General features: G+C 46.0%; 1 long non-coding RNA gene across 1 annotated transcript; it reads right to left on the minus strand.

Moving 5' to 3' along the window:
• Positions 1-1,293: 1,293 nt before the first annotated feature.
• Positions 1,294-5,393, minus strand: LOC146341236 (uncharacterized). The gene is made up of 3 exons (XR_014784111.1): positions 5,001-5,393; positions 4,849-4,911; positions 1,294-2,472 (listed from the first exon to the last, which is right to left on the minus strand). It is a non-coding gene; the product is annotated as an uncharacterized LOC146341236 (long non-coding RNA).
• Positions 5,394-20,234: the final 14,841 nt, after the last annotated feature.

The raw sequence follows: 20,234 nt of genomic DNA on the forward strand, positions 1-20,234 counted from the left end.
TAACAGTGCAGTCTTATGCATGTTTACACAGAAATAACTGCCACTGAGTTCAATGGGGCTTACTTCCAGGTAAGTGCACACAGGATTGCAGATTGCTAACTGCCTTGTGCAGAGGTTAAACCCAGGTAGTCAGTGGATGCTGGTGGCTCGAATGTCACTGGGGCGGTAAATCCTCTCTGGGTTTCAGTTAGACCAGTCAGAACTCTCAAGGAAAGGTCTGCACCTTGGACCACCCCTTTAGAGTTCTGACTGGTTCTGACTGAAACCTGGAGCAGATTCACCACTAGAGTGATATCTGAGGCACCAGCCTCCGCTGCTGGTAGCACATTAACTTGCCATTCCCACGTTTTGGGCATGTGAGTTTCAATTTGTAAGTGGCTTAACTCAACCAGAGTTTTTTAAAAAAATATTTGGATTACGTTCTTTCATTTTATTTTTATGACAACCCTCTACTTGATTGCCCTGTGCTTTTAAAACCGGGATAGGGATATTTTCAGGCAGCAATCCTTTACACACTTACCTGGGGGTAAGTCCCATTGAACTCAGCACGGATGGTGCTATAAAGAGCCAAAACATGTGATGAGGATGCTGTGAGTGGTTTTGCTTTTTTACACTTTAAAGCTGTTGGAGCAACCTGCTATTTCCCCAATCTGTGCTGCTTCTCCACCCTCCCCCATTCTGCTATTAGCCGCGCGCGTGTGTGTGTGTGTATGTAGAGGCAGAGGCAGAGGCGCAGGTACCTTCTTTTCTCCAGAAGGGCTAAATATCAGGTTCAGGAGGGGATTTTGGCTGCAATCCTATGCACATTTACACGGGAGAGCAAGCCAAAACAGACATTACTTTAAATCTGTATTGTATTACATTCTTTAAAATATTTATATTGTATTTTATATTTTAACTGTTTGTATGGCATTGAACTGTGGTGTTGGAGGAAAATTCTGAGAGTGCCTTGGACTGCCAGAAGATCAAACCAGTCCATACTCCAGGAAATAAAGCCAGACTGCTCACTTGAGGGAATGATATTAAAGGCAAAACTGAAGTACTTTGGCCACATAATGAGAAGACAGAATACCCTGGAGAAGATGCTGATGCTAGGGAAAGAGGAAGGCAAAAGGAAGAGGGGCCGACCAAAGGCAAGATGGATGGATGATATTCTGGAGGTGACAGGCTCGACCTTGGGGGACCTGGGGGTGGTGACAGCCAACAGGAAGCTCTGGTGTGGGCTGGTCCATGAAGTCACGAAGAGTCGGAAGCGACTGAGCAAATAAACAACAAATGGCATTTCAGTCTTTTAACTGCTTGTAATTTGTCCAGTGAACATTGGTTATGGGGCAAATTAACAATACAAAATAAACAAGTACATAAATAAATAGGCAGCTATGCCTTTTTTTCATTTTTACTCTAGTGTAGGTGCAGGCTCCCAGATCTTAAAAGCTCCCCTACTCCTTTGCCAGGGTCCTGCTCCAAATCAGGCCCACTGTGCCTAAAAGGTAAAGGTAAAGGTGTCCCCAACCAGTCGTGTCCGACTTTAGGGTGTGGTGCTCATCTCCATTTCTAAGCTGAAGAGCCAGCGCTGTCCGAAGACACTTCTGTGGTCATGTGGCCACAACGGAGCGCTGTTACCTTTCCCGCAGAAGTGGTACCTATTTATCTACTTGCAATTTCTTGCTTTCGAACTGCTAGGTTGGCAGAAGCTGGGACTGAAGACGGGAGCTCACTCCTTCACGCAGCACTACCACTAAGCCACCGCAGCCCTCCACTGTGCCTACTCTAGAGTAAAAACAAAGAAATGGTTTGTCCCCAAGTCCCATGGAATTCAGTGGGGATGACTTCTGAGATGAGACAGGGTTGTACTTTATTGCAGGAAAATGACACAGAGGAAAGGGTTAAACTTGCACCAGGGTTCTGATAAAACCCAGAGCCCAATACAGCTGCTTTAAAATGAAAATAAAATAAGAAGTGGGAGATTCAATCACTGTTCCCTTCCATCGTATGGTCTCCTTTGGCTTGGAGTTGTTTTTTTTGTAATTTTGTTTTTATTGGGGTAGACCAGCAGATGTTTTAGACTACAGCTCCCATAATCTTTGATCATTGCCCATGCTGGCTGGGACTGATGGGAGCTGGAGACCAATAACAGCTGGAATGCCACAATCCCCCCCCCCCCGCACTACAGATGGAAGGGATGGATGGAATAGCCATTCCATTAAATTGATGGAATAGCCATTTCCCCTGTTCAGGGAACCCTGGGAAATGTAGTTCTGTGAGGAGGTAGGGGACAGGCAGGGATTCCTAACAGAATTCTCAGCACCTTCACCAGACTACAATTCCCAGGTTTCTTCCAGAGAAGCCATGGCTGTTATAACAAGAACAGCAGATCATTTGTTTTTAGTGCAGATGTGTCTGGTGAAGTCTCACTTTGGAGTAAATCTTCCAGTATCTTCTGGGCACAGGCCCTGCAATAGCAGGCAAAGGCTGCAGAAGTAGAACAGAGGAAAGTTCAGCTCTGAGCAGTGTTGTCAAATACCCTCTCATGGTTCAGAGATGTACATTGGGACCAGCTTGTAACAACCCAGTTCTCACACCAGGGATTAGTGCTCAACACCTCCCCACATGCCATGCTGCTCCCCCTCCTACTGAATTGGTAGGAGTGAGGGAGAGGGCGTCCTCCGTTGTTGTGCTCAGACCAATGGCACCGCTAAGGTAGGACTGTGGGGCAGAAGCCAAGGGCGCCACTCAGCAGAATGAGCAGGACAGTCCCCAAATGCAGAAGGGCTGGCTTACCACATTTTGAAGTGAGTGAAATAATACACTGTCTAAAAGACCATTAAGTCCAGATTACAGCACTGCTGACTCAGACTGTAGAAGGAGGTTCATTTTGCCTGGTCGTTGTTGGTCTTCCACTGCAGTGTTAAGACCTCTCTATTTAGGAAGGCCTTTAGAGCCAAAGTGGAGAACCTGTCTCTAACCCTCCAGACACTGGTGGATTCCAACTTCCATCAGCCCCAGCCAGCATGGCAGTGGTGAGGGATTATGGGAGCTGTACTCCAACAATATCTGGAGGGCCAGAAGTCCCCCCTCCATCCCTGCTGTAGAGCAGCCTTCCCCAACCTGGTACCCATTGGATGCCTTGGCCATGCTGGCTGGGGATGATTGGAATTGGACTCCAACAATATCTGGAGGGTGAGAGAGAAGGTCCCTACTTGATATATCTAATTGCTGAAGTCATGAAAAAAAAAAAGCTGAAAAAAGACGAGAGCTGGGCCTTTCGCATCGCCAAGTGGAGGGTGTTTCTCAGAACAGGGGCTACCACAGCTAAAGCCCTGCTGCTTATGGGTGACGGCTTGCATTTACAGCTGATAGTAGCTGGGGTGGAACTTCAGCTGACAGATCTTAATCTTGGTGGGGCTTAATTATTTTCAGATAAAGATCAATGGCCATGGCAGCCTTCCCCAACCTGGTGACTTCCAGATGTGTTGGACTATAGCTCCCATCAACCCCATGAAAGCTGGGGATGATGAGGATTGTAGTCCCACATCTCTGGAGAGCATCAGGTTGGGGAAACCTGCCCTAGGGGAACTAGAACCCTGGAGGATCTGCAAAGATCATTTTAGCCAACATAGTTTTGGTATGATGGCAGAAATTTTAGGCCCAACCCGGACATGAAAATGCCAGGGAGTGTTCCTTTGCCAGCCATGATATACATAAAGACTCCCCCCCCCTGCAAATCTTAGGTTTTAAATGCTATCCAGAATTGTTCTCTGAAATCTTCCAACCATTTTGAACTCAAGAACAGTCAATTCAGTTTGGTAATTTCAAAAGGGTCTTGTTAATTGCAGAGATATGGGTGCTTAAGCAGACAGACAGTCACTGTTTTCCCATACAGTGTCCTTCCTTCCCCAATTTTTCAGGATTTTCCATATAGTCATCACATCAAATGAACATATTCTCCAATTTTTAGCTTTTTCTTTTAAATGTCCAGGACAAACGCTAATTTCGCTGGACTGTGAGCTTGTGACAAAGCAGAATGAAAATGTAACTGTTTCTGCCTGTCTGTGCTAGGACGGGGTGGGCAGACTTCTAGCTTGTGGGATCTGCTTTGCTTTCTGTTTTTTAAGTGAATGCTGAGATCCATCAAAGGGAGCGTCATTAAGGAACAGGGTGCCTCCCTAACCACATGCTCAGCCAGGTACCGGAACCATGCTCACAAGCCCTTTCACACAAAAATCCACCCCTGGTTTCCTCCCAAGTATTCTTTTTCAGCAACCTAATTTTGGGTGGGGGGGGGTTAAGTTGTTTTTGCGAGAGTCAGAACCCCTTGCAAATCTACTGCAAGTGCAAATCACCCAGAGATCTACCAGCAGAACCTATTCTACCTTCCACCCACCCTTCTGCGAGGAGATTGCAACCCACACACCCACCCCAGTTCACTGGGCTAGGATCAGTGGTGCAGCTAGGTGATTTGAGACCCTGGACTTAAATGTCTTATGCCCCCCCCCCTTTAGATGGCCACAACATGTATTGCTTCAGTTGTGAAGCACACAACTCAGATTTCTCTTCTTCCACCCTTGTCCCACCGCCATTCCATGCGTTACAATTGCTTATACATTCCTGATATGTTAGAACAACAATAATGTATGTTTGCCAAACCTATTAAAATATAATAATAACAATAATGATAACGGTGATATTATTCCTTTCATTAATTATTGTCACTGTCATCATTATCCAGTGTGGTGTAGAGGTTAGAGTGTTGCACTGAGACTCAGGAGCTCCAGGTTCTCGTCCCTACTCAGACATGAAGTTCAAAGGGTGACTTTGGGCCAGTCACTGATTCTCAGCCTCACCTACCTCACAGGGTTGTTGTGATGGTAAAATGGAGAGGAGAAGGACTATATAAGCCACCTTGGGTTCCTTGGAGGAAAAAAAAGGCAGGATATAAATGCAATAATAAATACATAAATAAAACTTTGGGCATGTGCAGTTTTGTATTTTAAACTCACTTAAATCACAGCTACAGGTAGAAAATGGATTTTGCTTCTGATGCCCTCGTCACCGGCCTTTCTCTGGGTACTCATTTTGGACCCCTAAGGTCTGGTTGTAGCAACATCACTGGCCACGATATTAGACAGAGGAGACCTCTGTTTTTAAGCCCTGCACACCCTGAATGTTCTTGAGAGCGCCATCCAAAGGTCTGGGGGCTTTAGTTATTTATTGACTTGCCAGGCTGCTGCTGCTGCTGCTGCTGGTGGTAGCTGGGAGCAATATAAACACCCACTGAATTCGCCAGTTAAATCTTCCTGCCCCGGAAATTCACAGCATCATTCAGCCCTTTATATGCCCTTCAGAGAGGCCGGGCGGCCCTTGATTTCAAAGATAGTCTCAGGGCAGCCTCTGTTGGCAGCAAGCAGGAACTGCACATTGAGGCTTGGAGCGACATTTATAAACTACCAGAACCGGTGGGGGAAGGCAGTGGAGGGGGGTGGCTCTGATTTCGGTGGGTTGTAAATCCGTTCCGGGTTTCAGACAGAACCAGCCACAACCCTAAAGGAGCTATTTTATTTATTTATTTATTTATTTATTAAATTTATTAATCGCCCATCTGACCAGTCACCCAGCCACTCTGGGCGATGTACAACCCCCATAAAACAATTTAAAACAATAAAATTTTACCATAATTTTTTTTTTTAAATACCCTAACCCACCCCAAATGCCTGCCTGAACAACCACGTTTTTAATGCACGACGGAAGCTCATTAAAGAGGGGGCATGACAGAGTTCCCTAGGGAGGGAGTTCCACAGAGTGGGGGCCACCACAGAGAAGGCCCTCTCCCTCGTCCCCACCAGTCTAGCTGTCCTGGCTGATGGGACAGAGAGAAGGCCATCCGAGGCTGATCTTGTTAAGCGGCCTGTCTGGTGTTGCTGGAGGTGCTCCTTAAGATAGAGCTATACAGAGTGCTGAAACTTATATCCCAAATAGGCTCTTGGATAGCTCCTTTAGAGGTTCTGGCTGGTTCTGACTGAAACCCAGAGCGGATTTACAACCCCACTGAAATCGGAGCCACCAGCCTCCACTGGATGTGGTGAGGTGGGAATGCCAAAATCTGTATTAGCGTCATCCCTTTACTAGGCCCACTTGGAGGTTGAAAAAAAATACTGTGCAAGCTTTCAGGTTCTTCAGAACGCTTCATCGGGCAAGATGGTAAATTAAGCAAAAGGGTGGGAGGGCAGGGGTGGGGGAAGAAAAAAAGTGGCTGATGGAGTCTACATTTGGTTACAGTCTTAAGATGGAAAGTGGGAAGGGGCTGCAGGCATTTAAATTAGGCTCTGCCACACCCTTCCCCAACCTGCTGTCCCCCAGATGTGTTGGACTACAACTCCCAGAATCCCCCAGCCAGCTAAGTTGAAACCAACTCATTTCCTGGTAGACCAGCCTTCCCTAACCTAGTGCCCTCCAGATGTGTTGGACTACAACTCCCATAATCCCCCAGCCAGCATAACTATGCAAGCTTTTGGGTTCATCAGAACTCTTTATCAGGCAAGTCAGGAAAGGAAGAAAGAAAGAAAGAAAGAAAGGGGGATGGGGGAAATAAAAACTGGCTGACACTGAAGCCATAGTATCTGCATTTGGTTTTAAGAGGGAGAGTGGGAGGCAGCTGCAGACATTCAAATTAGCCTCTGCCTAGTGGTGTAGTGGAGGCAGGGCTCACAGGGACTCCGCACCAGCACTTTTTCATTAGCAGGGTTGTTGATGTCATCTGCCCACCCCACTCAGGATTCCCTGTTCCCTTCCCCTGAGCTCAGCTGCAATCCTCACAGTAGATGGTGGGGGGCAGGAATGAATTTTCCCAGCTTTACATGATCATTGTCCACTTGCAGATTGTCTTGTCATCTGAACCTGGAGAGGGTGCATTGTTGGCATGGTTAACAAACCACCCAGACAGAACTCATGGGCTGCTTTAGCCTGTGCCAGTGGTCCAGCAAACCAGGTCACTATATTGTTCCCTCTTGTAATGCAAAGGGTTTTTTTTTTTTTTTTTGGTGTCTTAGTCTTGAATGGGCAGTCACATGACAAAAGACCTGCTCCTGGTGGAGATAAAACTGCTAGAATTGGTTTGATGATATGGATCAGCACAGATGCCTGAATTTTTGGACTCTCTTTGAGGAATGTGGCTATAGGGACTGTCATGATAAGCACATGCACTACAAAATTTGCATCTACATCACTGGCTCTTCCACAGCCTTCCCCAAAGTGGTGCCCTCCAGAGGTTTTGGACTTCAACTCCCATCAGCCTCAGAAGACAGCAAGGCCAATGGCCAGGAATGTTGGGAGCTGTTGTTCAAAACATCTGGTGGGCCCCAGGTTGGGGAACGCTGCTGTAGCAGATACTGAGATGGTTTCAACTTACACCTGGAACCCTAAAATATACCCCTGCTGCAAACACAAAACCCTAACTGTACTTGAGGCCTCAGGTTCCATGCAGACATGTGAATTTTTTCTCCAGCATTTTCTTATCATTTCTCTTTTAAATCGAAAGCAACCTCTAAGGGTGTGAGTTTTGGTGGAGGGATGGCTGCAGAAGGCAGGGTGGGGAGGAAGGAGGGAGCTGCTCAGCCTCCCCACCACTGATCCATTTTCTGCTCAAAATCCATCCCCACCTGAGCTGCTTTTTGTCCCAGGTGGGGGGAAGATACAGATAGTATCTTTTCTCCCATGGGGTGAAATGCAGCTGGGGAGAATTTGAGCTGGAAAACAGTTGGAAGGGAATGGGTTAAGTAGCTCCTCTCTCCCACCCACAGAAACTCACTGCCTTTATTTAATTATTTTATTTATTACATTTCTATACTGCCCAATAGCTGAAGCTGTCTGGGCCGTTCACAACAATTAAACCCATAAAATACAGTACAAGATACATTATAAAAATTTAAAGTGTAAAACTGCAGTATAAAAACCAGGATAAAACTTAGCAGCAATGCAGAGATTTAAAGGACAATAACAGATATAAAACAACAGAGCTAAAAGACTAAAATGCCTGGGAAAATTAAAAGGTCTTCACCTGGTGCTGGAAAGAGCACAATGTAGGTGCCAGGTCAGCCTTGCTGGGAAGCGCTTTTCACAATGTGGATACTACTCAGATTATGCCTTGGATAATACTTAACATTTGTATTGTGCTCTTAAGCATTCGAAGTGCCTCACACGCATTATCTAGTTACAATTCTTACAACAACAGTCCTTCAAGGTAGGTCAATGTTATTATCCCCCATATCATAGCAGTCTTTAGATATCTGAAAGGGTGTCCTGTGGAAGATGGAGCAGACCTGTTCTTTCTGCTACTCCAGAGGGCAGAACTAGGACAAATGGGTGGAAATTGTTGGGAAATTGTTGTTTTGGCCTATTTCCCAGTGAGAATACCTTTTCAGGGAACACCTTCTACCCCACACTGTAATGCTGCGACCAGGGCCTTTACCTCAGGTCCAACACCCTTACTTCTCGAGATGTGAGGAAACAACCAGCTTTTTATTCTGACATATATTGTCCTCTTTATCACTTTTGCCCTTTGGTAGCCAAGAGCTGTAGGCACAGGATTTTGAAAAGTAGAGAAATATTTATTAATTACAGAATTAAGGTGCTAAATAGTAAATAACCACTTTACTCTCCTCCTGAACATAAATGAGTTTCAGTAATGTCATGTTAAAACCTTCTATATATCCTCTCACTCTCACACACTCAATCCCCCCTCTAATCCTATGAACATAGATCCTAGGCACTATCTGTTTTCCCACAAGCCCTATCTAACTTTTCCCTAAGTGCCCTTAGCCAGAGGAACAGACAGCCTTGGGGTGGGGCTCTCCGCTGGCAGTGTTTGAGCAGAGGCTGGATGGCCATCTGTCAGGGATGCTTTCATTGCATCCTGCAATACAGATCCTGCACTGAGCAGGGGGGTTGGACTAGATGATCTCCCAGGTCTCTTCCAAAGCTATGATTCCAGCGGAGGCTGGTTGGTCCAATTTCGGTGGGGCTGTAAATCCATGCTGGTTTTCAGGCAGAACCAGCCAGAACTCTAAAGGAGCTATCCAAGGTGCTGAACCTATTTTGGGGGCAGGGTTTAGCACCTTGGATAGGCCCCTTAGAGTTATGGCTGGCTCTGATTGAAAACCAGAATGGCCCCACTGAAATCGGAACCATCAGCTTCCGCTGTATGATTCTATGATATTGCAGATGGGGAGGTGGGGGGCTGAGGGTGAGAGATGACAGCTTGCCTAAAGCCACCTAGTGAAGTTGTAGGGGAGGTGGGATTTGAAGTCAAAAAAGAAACAGCTGCACCCATTGAATTCCCAACCTGTTTCGACACTTGGGCTTTATCAAGGGAAAAACTCCTGGAGATTCTTTTGGAGGATTCCCTCTCCCTTGCTTCTTCAAAAGGTGGGATTTGAACCACGGACTTTGCAACTCGGTTTCTAGTGCCACAGTAGCTCCTTCTGAGTGGGTGGGTTTTGAGGTTGACTTGGGTAAAAAAGAAAATGACAGGAAAAAAAGGAATAAGATCCGCCGGCAATGTCTCTAGATCAGGGATGGGGAGCCTTAGGCCCGGGGGCCAGATCCAGCCCTCCCAGGTCCCCCATTTGGCCATGTCCCTTTTTTCCCCTCCTGTCTGCCCATCATTTGGTGGTTCCTGGGCACAGTCCCCCCACCCGCCCGATTATAAAAAGATTTAAATATCTCTCCTGAAGCTTAGTTACCAGCAATAAGAGATTGAAGCTATTGAAGAGATTGCTGGCATTTGGGGCATGTTGGCTCTGCCCCTTTGCCTTCAGCCCTGCCCACCACTGGAATGCGGCCCCCGAGAGCTTCACACAAACTGAATTCGGCCCTTGGGCTGAAAGAGGTTCTGCACCCCTGCTTTAGACGTTGCTTCTCTTTGCGATTCGTGGGATTGCCTTTCTGCATTTTTCTTTATTTGTTACATGCGTAGATCGCCCAACAGCTGAAGCTGTTTGGGGCGGCTCACAAAATGATGCTTCAAACCACGCCATACGAAAACAGAATAAAAGGTTGTGTAAAAGCCTAACAGAATAAACAAAAGTAAAAAAGCAAAAACCCAGCAGCAGTGCAATATTTATTTATTTATTTATTTCATGTCTATACCACTCAGTAGCCAAAGCTGTCTGGGCGGTTCACAAAAATTAAAACAAAAATTAAAACAAGACTGCAAAAGCACTACAGATGCAATCCTAGGCATGTTTAGATAGAAAAAAGTCCTACATCTCCCAGCATTCCCCAGCCAGCATGGCTGGTTGGGGAATGTTGGGAGTTGTACAGCTTTTTCCTGCCTGAACATGCAAATGATTGTGCCTTAACAGTTTTTCAAAACTGAACAACTAAAAAGCCTGTGAAAATGAAATAGTCTTCACCTGGTGCCCCAAAGATGACAATGCAGGCACCAGGTGAACCTCTCTGGGGATGGTATGCCACAACCAAGGTGCCACCACTGAAAAGACCCACTTTTTAGTAATCATTTGCCTCACCTCATTTGGTGGGGTCACCTGGAGGAGGTCCGCTGAAGATTATCTTAGGGTCCAGGCAAGTATATGTGGGAGATGATGCTACAGGCAGCCTGGTCCCAAACCATTTAGGGCTTTGAACATTACCCACACTTTGATTTGGGCTCAGAAGCAAGCTGGAAGTCCCACACAGATTGCAAAGCACTGGTGTATTATGTTCATATCAACCAGTCCCTGTTAACATTCTCACTGCCCTATTTTGGACCAGCTGAAGCTTCATTTTCAAAGGCAGCTCCACATATAACACATTGCAGTAATCTAGACAAGAGGTAATCGGAGGGTTAATAACTGTAGCTAGGCTATCTCTGACCAGATAAGGATGTAGTTGGTATATCAGCCTATGCTGATAAAAGGTGCCCCACTGTAATAAAATGGCTTTTCCTCCCTCCAAGTTCAGTGAACAAACATGATCATACCAGCATTAGCCAATTGGGGTCCTTGATCATCAGTGCTACTTGCATAATCCCCCCACCCCCCCGGTGCCCCCGGCCTCTTCTCACACAGCAAGACTTCTGTGACTGGGGATGCAAAAAGCATGCAAATCTGGATTAATTACTCTGGAACAGCGATCACCATATGGTTCTAGTCTCACAATCACAAACACCATTTAGAGCTGCAGGCTCTACTGACACAGCAGGAGCACAAAGAGAAAAGAAGAAGGGATGTTTACAACCGGAGACAGAACCAAAGGGTGGAAAAGGAAAGCGAGACACTGAAGGGAAGAGAAAGGAAAGGTGGAAACTGCAGGCGGGAAATGAAGAGCAGTCAAAAGGAAGTGTTTCTTCACACAATGCAGAGTGAACTATGGAACTCGCTGCCACAAGACATAATGATGGCCACCAATGTGGACGGCTTTAAATAGGTGGATTAGACGAATGCATGGTGGATGAAGCTCTTCATGGCTGCAAATGATAGTTATATGGTACCTCCAAGAACAGAGGTGGGATGCCTCGGAATACCTGTTGTTAGAGAGCAACCATGGGAGAGGGCTACTGCCCTCTTAAAGAGAACACTGGGGCCTGCTACACTTGGACCGCCCCTCTTTTAGGAGATTAGAGGGGGGGAGCAGGGCCATCCCACCAGGCCTGCTGACAGCCTATGTAATTCCCCCCCCATCTCCTTTTCCTTGTGTGTCATGTCTTTTTTAGGTTGTAAGCCTGAGGTCAAGGACTGTCTTCTTTGTTCATTGATTGAAAGCCCTTCCAGGAGCCTTTTTTTTTGGCTGAGGAGTGGGATAAAAATACAACAAACAACAAACAAATAAATAAATACGCATTGCCAACAAACAAACAAACAAAAATGCCGCACCCAAAAAGAGGACTAAGAATTGCATACAATTTGCGTACACTAACGCATAAGTATAGATGCAAGTTTAGAAAGGATTGCTACCATATAAATAGAAATACAATACATCTTGCCAGAGTGGGGGAAGGCTGCCTGACCAGTGTGCCTGCTCAGTGAGTCTGCTGTCCGGATGTTGTGTTGATGGGTAACTTTAAGGCCACTGTTTGCTCTCCCTTCTGATGGTTCTTGATCTTTAAACCAGCCTTGGATGGACAGCCCTTCAACAGATGTCACCTTCAAACAGGGGACTGCTCTCTGACATTTATGTGCACATGCGCGCGTGTGCGCGCGCACACACACACTGTGTATGCATGCACACATGTGTGTGCTCACGCTTACATGCACATCTCAGCATGCTAGGATGGGGAGGTCTAACCTCTTTTATCCTGCAGTGATATGCAGTGAGATTACTCTCCCTTTCAACAGCATCGGAACAGTGTTCTTTGCCCTGCAGTCCAGCTGATCAGCTCAGCTGTGGGAAAAGTAGGTGGAGTTCTGATGGCTTTGTGGGCTGCACTGGGAGCAGCCGTGAGCCACATGTGGCCTGCGGGTTGTGCACCCCTACTGTAGTGCAAGGTAAGGTATATATGATCCATAGGCCACATTTAAACTGTTTGCAATCCAGCTTTAAAAAAGCACAACTCATATTCAAAATGTCTTCCTTTTGTCCCAGAACACTCAGCTTTGCAAGGTCAAAAGATGTGCCTCACTCTTACCTAAGTATTTTGTGTACCCAATCCCAAAATGATGTGTTTTCTACCTTGTATTCCCCTGCCTTCGTGTCCCCAGACTGTGATAGTTTTCCTATGAATGACTGCCAAGGCTACACCTCTGGAAGTATGTCATCCCTATGGGCTTTTCATCTCAGTATCAACTTTGAAATGTGGCACTGCTTCTCTTCCTTCCTTCAGATCCTTTCCTGAAAACCTACCTTTCCAATGTGGACTTTGATTTAGTTCCCCATTCACAGCTGTAATCAAGATTTAAGGACATGGAACTGCATTCTGGGGATGGGTGAGAAATTTGCTTTGTCAAGCTTATTTATAAGTAAAGAAACTTATTTATTTGAGAATTTAGCATATTTGTGCCTCCGATGCATTTGATTGAGTGGAGAAAGATTTGTATATAGAAATCCACATTTTTGTGAGCTTTCTGATGCAGCCTGTTTGGGGAAAATGTGTACCAAAATACGCATATTAGGGGAAATTGTACACAACATGCATATATTTGAAAAAAATATATGCAGAAAACTGCATTTCAGCAATGTGTAAAATATCTTGAAAAATGTGTACATCTAAGAAAACATGGACAAAAAATGCATACAGCAGAAAAAACATGGACAAAAGATGTACAAATTTCCATATAGCTTTCTCTTTTTTAAAAATTGCAAGCTTATGTGGAAGCAGCCTTAAATGACAGAAAATCCTGGGGAGACCAAAACTGACAGATCTGTCCATCCCTACTGCATTCTGCTACACTGTTCCCTCCATACTCTTATGTCTTACTCATTCCCCCCTTTTGTTTCTCCTATTGTCTGGTTTAGATTGTAAGTTCCTTGGGAACAGGGACCTGTCTATTTCTGCATGGTTTACTATGTAAAATACCATGTACGCTGACAGTGTGGTAATATTAATAGTAACCTACTTCAACTACTACTATCACCATCAATAATAATACCACCTGAGCTCCTTAATTAATTCTTATTTCATATCACATGTTCTGGGATAAAACAATGAAGAGATGTGGAACACTTTAAAGACTTACACATTTGTTATGGCATAAACAATTTATCAAGAAGTTCAGCTCTATTGCCTGTGGCCTGAACTGAGATAATGGGTGCTTATTCCACAACAGGGGCTAATTGGCTTACAAATGCCAGGATGTTGGTGTTATCATCAACAAAGCATTGTTAGCAGTCACTGTAACAATTTTAACATTTAAGCTAACCATAATTATCATAGTTTGTATTTCTGGCATTTCATTTTCCTCTGGCCATGCTGCTAACATTTCTCTCTCTTCTCTTCTGTGTGTATACATATACCTGCCAATTTAGGATAAAAATGCATGCATCTGATGAAGTGGATTCCGGACAGAATAAATTTGTTAGTTTTTAAGGTGCCTCAAGACTCCTTGTGGCGTTTGCTTCAATAGTCTAACATGATGTTGCTCCTGTAATTCTCTTTGAGAATACCCACATAGTACCTCCTCTATCTCAACAATAACAACAACAACAACAACACAATACAATGTATTTCCCATTTATTTTGTATCAACCAATACATCCTGCATAATGAACATGGAAGGAGTTAACTTTAACCCTTTGCCTGTTCATGTTTCTTTACATGCACTCCAAAAGGAATTCATTTGATGTTATAAATTCTGTAGATGCAACACTAGCTAAAGGTGCATCTAGGGCTACCAGAATGTCGATTTACTTAAAATTCATGCACCTCCCCTGCAGTAAAGCCGCTTTCCTGCAGATGGCAACAGTACCCTGCTGAGAAATAGGGAATCTGCAGAGCAGCTGTTACTAACCCTGGAAGAGTCCTCTCTGAGGCATTGGCTGGAACCTTTGGCAGATGGATGTCCCAGCCCCAGATCATGGGGAGGGGTGCATTCCAAGATGTTGCACCTGGGCCCCAGTTTGTCTAGTCCTCACGGGATCCAGGCTATACCAATTATATATCAGCAAGTACCTGTAGAAATCAGTAATCTTCCACTACAGAATAACTTTCTGCACCTTTCCTACCATGAGTGGAAAGACCTATTTCCATTTCAGGTTCACCTTTCCAGTTGAAAAGATACCTGCTTCCTTTTGGGGGAGGGGCATGGCAAAGTTCCAAAGATCTAAGTATTACCCAAGTAGACAGGGAAGGCCTTCTGTAAAGGATTTGCCAGGAAGTGGGACATTTGGACACACACCTGCCTCCTCCACCCAAGAGGTTCCCCAAACACATGGTTGGAGGCCAAACTCTTTAACTCAAATGCCCATTCCCTTGGCTCCCTAAACAAGCCTCCCCATCTCCCTTGCTGGCTGTCAACAGAATACAGCCGTTTCTGTCCCTAGGGCCTGTGTAAGGCTTTTCCTTTCATCTCCCACTTTGGTCCCAGCTGCTGTGCTGGTTATCAGCATTCCATAGCTGAGCTTTGAGCCTTCTGCCTCAGAAGTTAGAATGTTTATGAACATTCCACGATACCATGCCAGCTCTGTTGATGCCTAATGGAGACATCCAACCTGTTTATACCCTTTACAATTGGCTGGACAAGCTGCATAATTGCCCTGTGGTTCATTATACCACAATTGGGTGGCTCACAGGCTGGATGTGGCCCTTGGAGACCTTTAGTATGGCCTGGGCAGGTAGCGAAGCTGCTGAACTTTGCTGCTGCCTTTTGGGGAGGACGACATGTGGGAATGACCCTTCCCATGCATCATCCTCACTGTGCAAATCACATAAATCTGTGTAAATAATACTTCTGTCAGACAGCTGATAGGTTAGGGGCTGCACAACTGTGATGAAGAGCATGGGGCATGGGGGGGGTCATCTCTGCATGCCCTCCTTCCCCTGAAAACCGTGTTCCCCACAGCCTAGCACACCACTCTTTGGTGCGCTGGGGGAAGCACCATGTCCATGGGGAAGATGGGGGATGGAAGGGGAGGGGTGTGTGCGTGAGAGTGAGTGAGTGAGGGAATGGAGGATCTGTGTATGTGTGAGGCGCAAGGGGAATGCCAGCCCTGGCAATGCACACCATCAGCCCAGGTCGAGTCCCCCACCAGCTCGGACTACTCCCACTGGCATGTGGTCCTGACGCCCTGGGCTGTGGGGCTCTGGACTTTGGCCCCGAAGTTGAGCCCTAGGGGCACCACGGCTTGTAGGCATCTGAGAGCAGAGTTGGTCCCATGGGTGGCACTGTAGTAGCCTTAACTGTTTTCCTCCATTGTGTGTGTACCAGTGGAGGCTGGTGGCTCTGATGTCATTGTGGGGGAGTGAATCCGCTCCGGGTTTCAGTGAGAACCAGTCAGAACTCTAAAGGAGCTATCCAAGGTCCAAAGCTCCATTAGAGTTCTGACTGCTTCTGACTGAAACCTGGAGCAGATTCACCCTCAACTGACCTTGGAGCCACCAGCCTCCACTGGTGTGTTCTCTCTCTCTCTTTTAAAGTCTCTGTCCTGTTGTTCCTCACAACTTTTTATGACGCAGTCCAGTGTCGTGATACCTCTGAATTTCGTAATCCTTCGGACTGTTGGTTGAAACTTGTCTGTCCATAAATGCTCACCTTTGTAGCGAGCCTGGAGCAATGTATGACAAATGTGCAATTAAGTTCGGAATTGCTTACAAGGTTTGGCACATGCACAGTCTGCATCTAAACACTGCCATTTCTGTGCATGCCCTGAGGTGGCTGGTTTAACCGTTGAATGATCCAGTGTGTTCACCGCTGCTTCCCTTGCTGCCGCTGCAGGACTGGCTCTGTGAGGGCTCCTCTCTGGGTCCCACTTCTCCTCTCCATACACTGGCCATTGGCGATGGCAAGTAAACATCACATCACACAGGAAAGCCACAGGAAAACACCCAATCCGGAAGCAGGTACATGATGTGGTAATGCATGATGACATCATGAGCATCCATCATGATGCATTTCCAAAATACAGCTCCCAAGGTGCACTTTGATAGCGTGCATGCACAAAATCTCATAGAAAAGGAGTTTGTATGAAAGGGGAACCCTCATCAGAGTGAACATGGGTGAATTCGTTACTTTCCAAGGAAATAACAAATTCACCTGGGGTAAGTTCACCCATTACTAGCCCTGCACTCACCCATTTTCTGAGATTTGTTCCATCTCTTCTCTTTTGGTGATTGTTCACCCTGCTAAGGTTACTGGGGGCTGGAGATAGGGATGTCAGAGAAATCCACAGTGTATTCAAATGAGTTTGGATTTCTATGAATCTGACCCATGGATTCCACAGCAGACCAGCTTTTCCTGAGTCACACAGATTCTGCAGCTGACCAGGTTTTTTTTACTTTCTGAATTTTTTTTTTAACAGATTTAGTCATATGTAAAATATGTAAAATAAAAAGCACCAGCTGGAAATGTGCATTTCCCCCATGGGCTAAAGCATGAAAACGCACATTTTGGGGGCATTTGCACATTTCGCAAGTGTGAATTCGCACAAATGCAAATTTGCACAGACTTGGGAAACTGGAAAAAATCCAGTTCCATCCATGAGCGGACAACGTAATGAAAGGCACCTGATAATCTGCGAAATGCAGTCAGAACAGATTTTACAACATCCATACATCCCTAGCTGGAGGTGGCATTTGCCGGTTTGCCTCAGGTGGCAAAATGTCTTGGGATGGCCCTGCCTCTCCAAAATGGTGAAATGTACCCTCTGCTAGCATTCTACCAACAAGACACGTTCACAATATAAATGCGGCAGCAGCACCAGTTCAGCTGCTGGTGAAATCAATGTCTTCTCGGCACCAACCTCGATACAGGCAGAGAGTGAGAATGGAAGAGAAGCAGATGCGAGGCTGGGCTTGAAGCTCTGTATGTCAAGAAAGAGAGGATTAGATAAAAGAAGGAAGGATTCCCAGGATCTCTTGCCAAGATCTGCCCCCTCATCTTTCTTCTAGGGTCAATCGACAGTCAGTCAGGGAAAAAGAAAATCACATAATTAGGGATGTATGGATTTTTAAAAACCCTTCCCATCTGTGTTTTGGAGATTGTCAGATGTCTTTCATTCCAGTGTCTTCCACTCATGGATGGAATCAGATTTTTCAAACCAGAATTTCATTCTATTGGTGCTAATTTGCGTCAGCGCTGATGTGCGCTTGTGCAAATGTGATAATCTGCATTGACTAATGCAGATTAGCACATTTGCACACAAGCATGTTAGTGCAAATCCCTCCCCACCCCCCAAGTGAAAAAGCTGCCCACAAGTCTGCATGACTTGGAAGAAGCTGGTCCGCTGTGGAGTCCACAGGCTGGATTTCTCCAACATCCCTGCACATAATATACCACTTCAGAATGCAGCTGAAGGGGGAACACATTCAAATGCTCACCCATGTTTATAAAAACAGGGGAAGTAAGGTGGACATGTGTCCTACTTTACAGAGGACAGTCCTCTATTTGAAGGGATGTGCTATTTCAGGGGTGGACAATGTCTGACCTTCCTGATGTTTTCACCTACGACTCCCATCAGCCCTAGCCAGCACAGCCGTTGGTGAGGAATGCTGGGAATTGTTGGCCAAAACATTTGGAGGATCACAAGTAGCCCACCCCTGCTCTGTTTGAAGGGCTGTCCGGTCCAAGTCCGGTTACAAGATCAAGAGCCATCATAAAGGGGATCGGGGGCCTTGAAGTCGCCCATCAACACTCAGCATCTGGAAAGCAGACCTGAAAAGCACAGTCCTCCCCACGAAGGTGAGATATATTGCATTTCTACTGAAATTACAATCATTATTTCCGAATCTGCATCTTTGCACATTAGCTCACGTATGTTTCACACAATTCTGTGTCCTCTGTTGTCCTCCTCTTCGGGCAACGTGTAAGTGACCACCCTGCAAAGGGGAACACATGCTTGGCATGCAGAGAGTCCCAGGTTTGATCTCTGGTCTCTCCAGATCGAGAACGATCTCAGCAAACTGACCTAGGAAGGGACCCCCACCTGAGATCTTGGACAGTGGGCAGTAGTGCTCTAGAGGGACTGATGCTCTGGCTGAGCATGTCCCCCATCTGAAATCCTGGAGAGCCACTGCCAGTCAATGTAGGCCATCCTTCACCAACCTGTTGCCCTTCAGACGTGTTGGACTACAACTCCCATAATCTCCAGTGTCTGGGGACCATGAGAGTTGTAGTCTAACCCATGTGGAGGGTACCAGCTTGGTGAAGGGGTTTGATTCAATGGTCTGATTCAGTGTAAGGCAGCCTTCCCCAATCCTCCAGATGTGTGGGGCTACAAATCTCCGCATCCCAGGGGCTGCATGGCCACTGGGGATCTTGGGAGTTGTTGTCTGACACGCTACGGGTTGGGGAAGGCTAGTGTAAAGTACGTTCATTTAAAAAAAATTATTCCAGGTTTTTAAGCTTTGATATGGTGACGAAAAGAAGGAAACTTAGCCTTGGCTGGATTTCTTGTTATGCGGTGTTAGATTTTTAAAATATTTAAATACTAGAGAATGCACTTGGGTTCACATGGGTTGGAGTACCCTTACTTTTATGCAGTGAAGCCTTCAAGCAGATTTACACAGCGGTCAGAGTTGGACACATTGTGCCCGCCCCATCTGTCACTTCCACTGACATCCCTAGGCCCAGCCACTGCCATGGTGCAGTCCTATAGCCCCTTGAGGGAGTATCTGTCCACTCCATTCCCCTGAGGGGGCAGGAGGGAGAAGCCACACAACTCTGTCCTTTGGCCTACTAATTTCCCCTGACTTCAAACTGTACTGGCTGCAAAGCTATGGGCTGGTTAGGGAAGTCTGCCCATAGTGGCTGAAGGTGTTACTGCAGGCTTTAACCACATGGACACATTTAAATTGATCTGTTTTAAGAACAAAATATCTCTGAGGCTCATACCCCAAGGATCTCCTTAATATGCAGGCCAGGTTTCAGGTGTCTTGGTGCTATGGCACTTACGGACAGACAGACGGATGGACACACATCCTCTTTTATTATTACAGAGGTATCATAATTGAGCCTTTAAAGGAGAGGCAGCTATGAAACGTTATAAATAAAGATGCACTTTGAACTCACCGAGAAGAACACAGCCCGCTTGCCACATATGGCATCCTGCCAGGAGCTTGACACCCACCCGATTTTGCAGTTCCAGATCAGCAGCAAAGCCAGGAGGTGTCTCAAGGTGGGTCATTTCAGCCTGCTTAATCACGTCAGGGCTGTGCTGAAACTTGATTACTCATTCAGTCTCCACATAGTCATCAGTAATGTTTTGGGGAAAAAAAGATGCTTAAACAAGGTTATATACAGCTCCCTGGTAGGGTTCTTTACACAGGCCTGCAGCAGGTTTTTCCTTAGGCCAAGACAAGAGGGTCTGGAAGTGGGGCTGTCCTCAAGGGGACAATGCACAGTTAATTCACTGGGCCTGAACACAACACACAGTCTTGTCATCACTTTATAGCAGAGGTGCTGAAGCTCAGGCCTCGAGTCCAAATTTGGCCCTCCATAGTTCCCCAGATGGCCACACCTCCTTTCTCTGGCCAACCATCCTTTCCCACAACTGTTTGGTGGTTTTCCAGCTTTTGTTCCATTTTGCCCCATTCCCAAAGACTGATATTCCTCTCCCCAGGCTTAGTTCCTGGCAATAAAAGCTTTAAGCTA

This window comes from Heloderma suspectum, chromosome 6 (assembly GCF_057233095.1).
Source record: "Heloderma suspectum isolate Gila_16-S chromosome 6, 16-S_ref, whole genome shotgun sequence".
In the NCBI taxonomy this organism is placed as follows: domain Eukaryota; kingdom Metazoa; phylum Chordata; class Lepidosauria; order Squamata; family Helodermatidae; genus Heloderma; species Heloderma suspectum.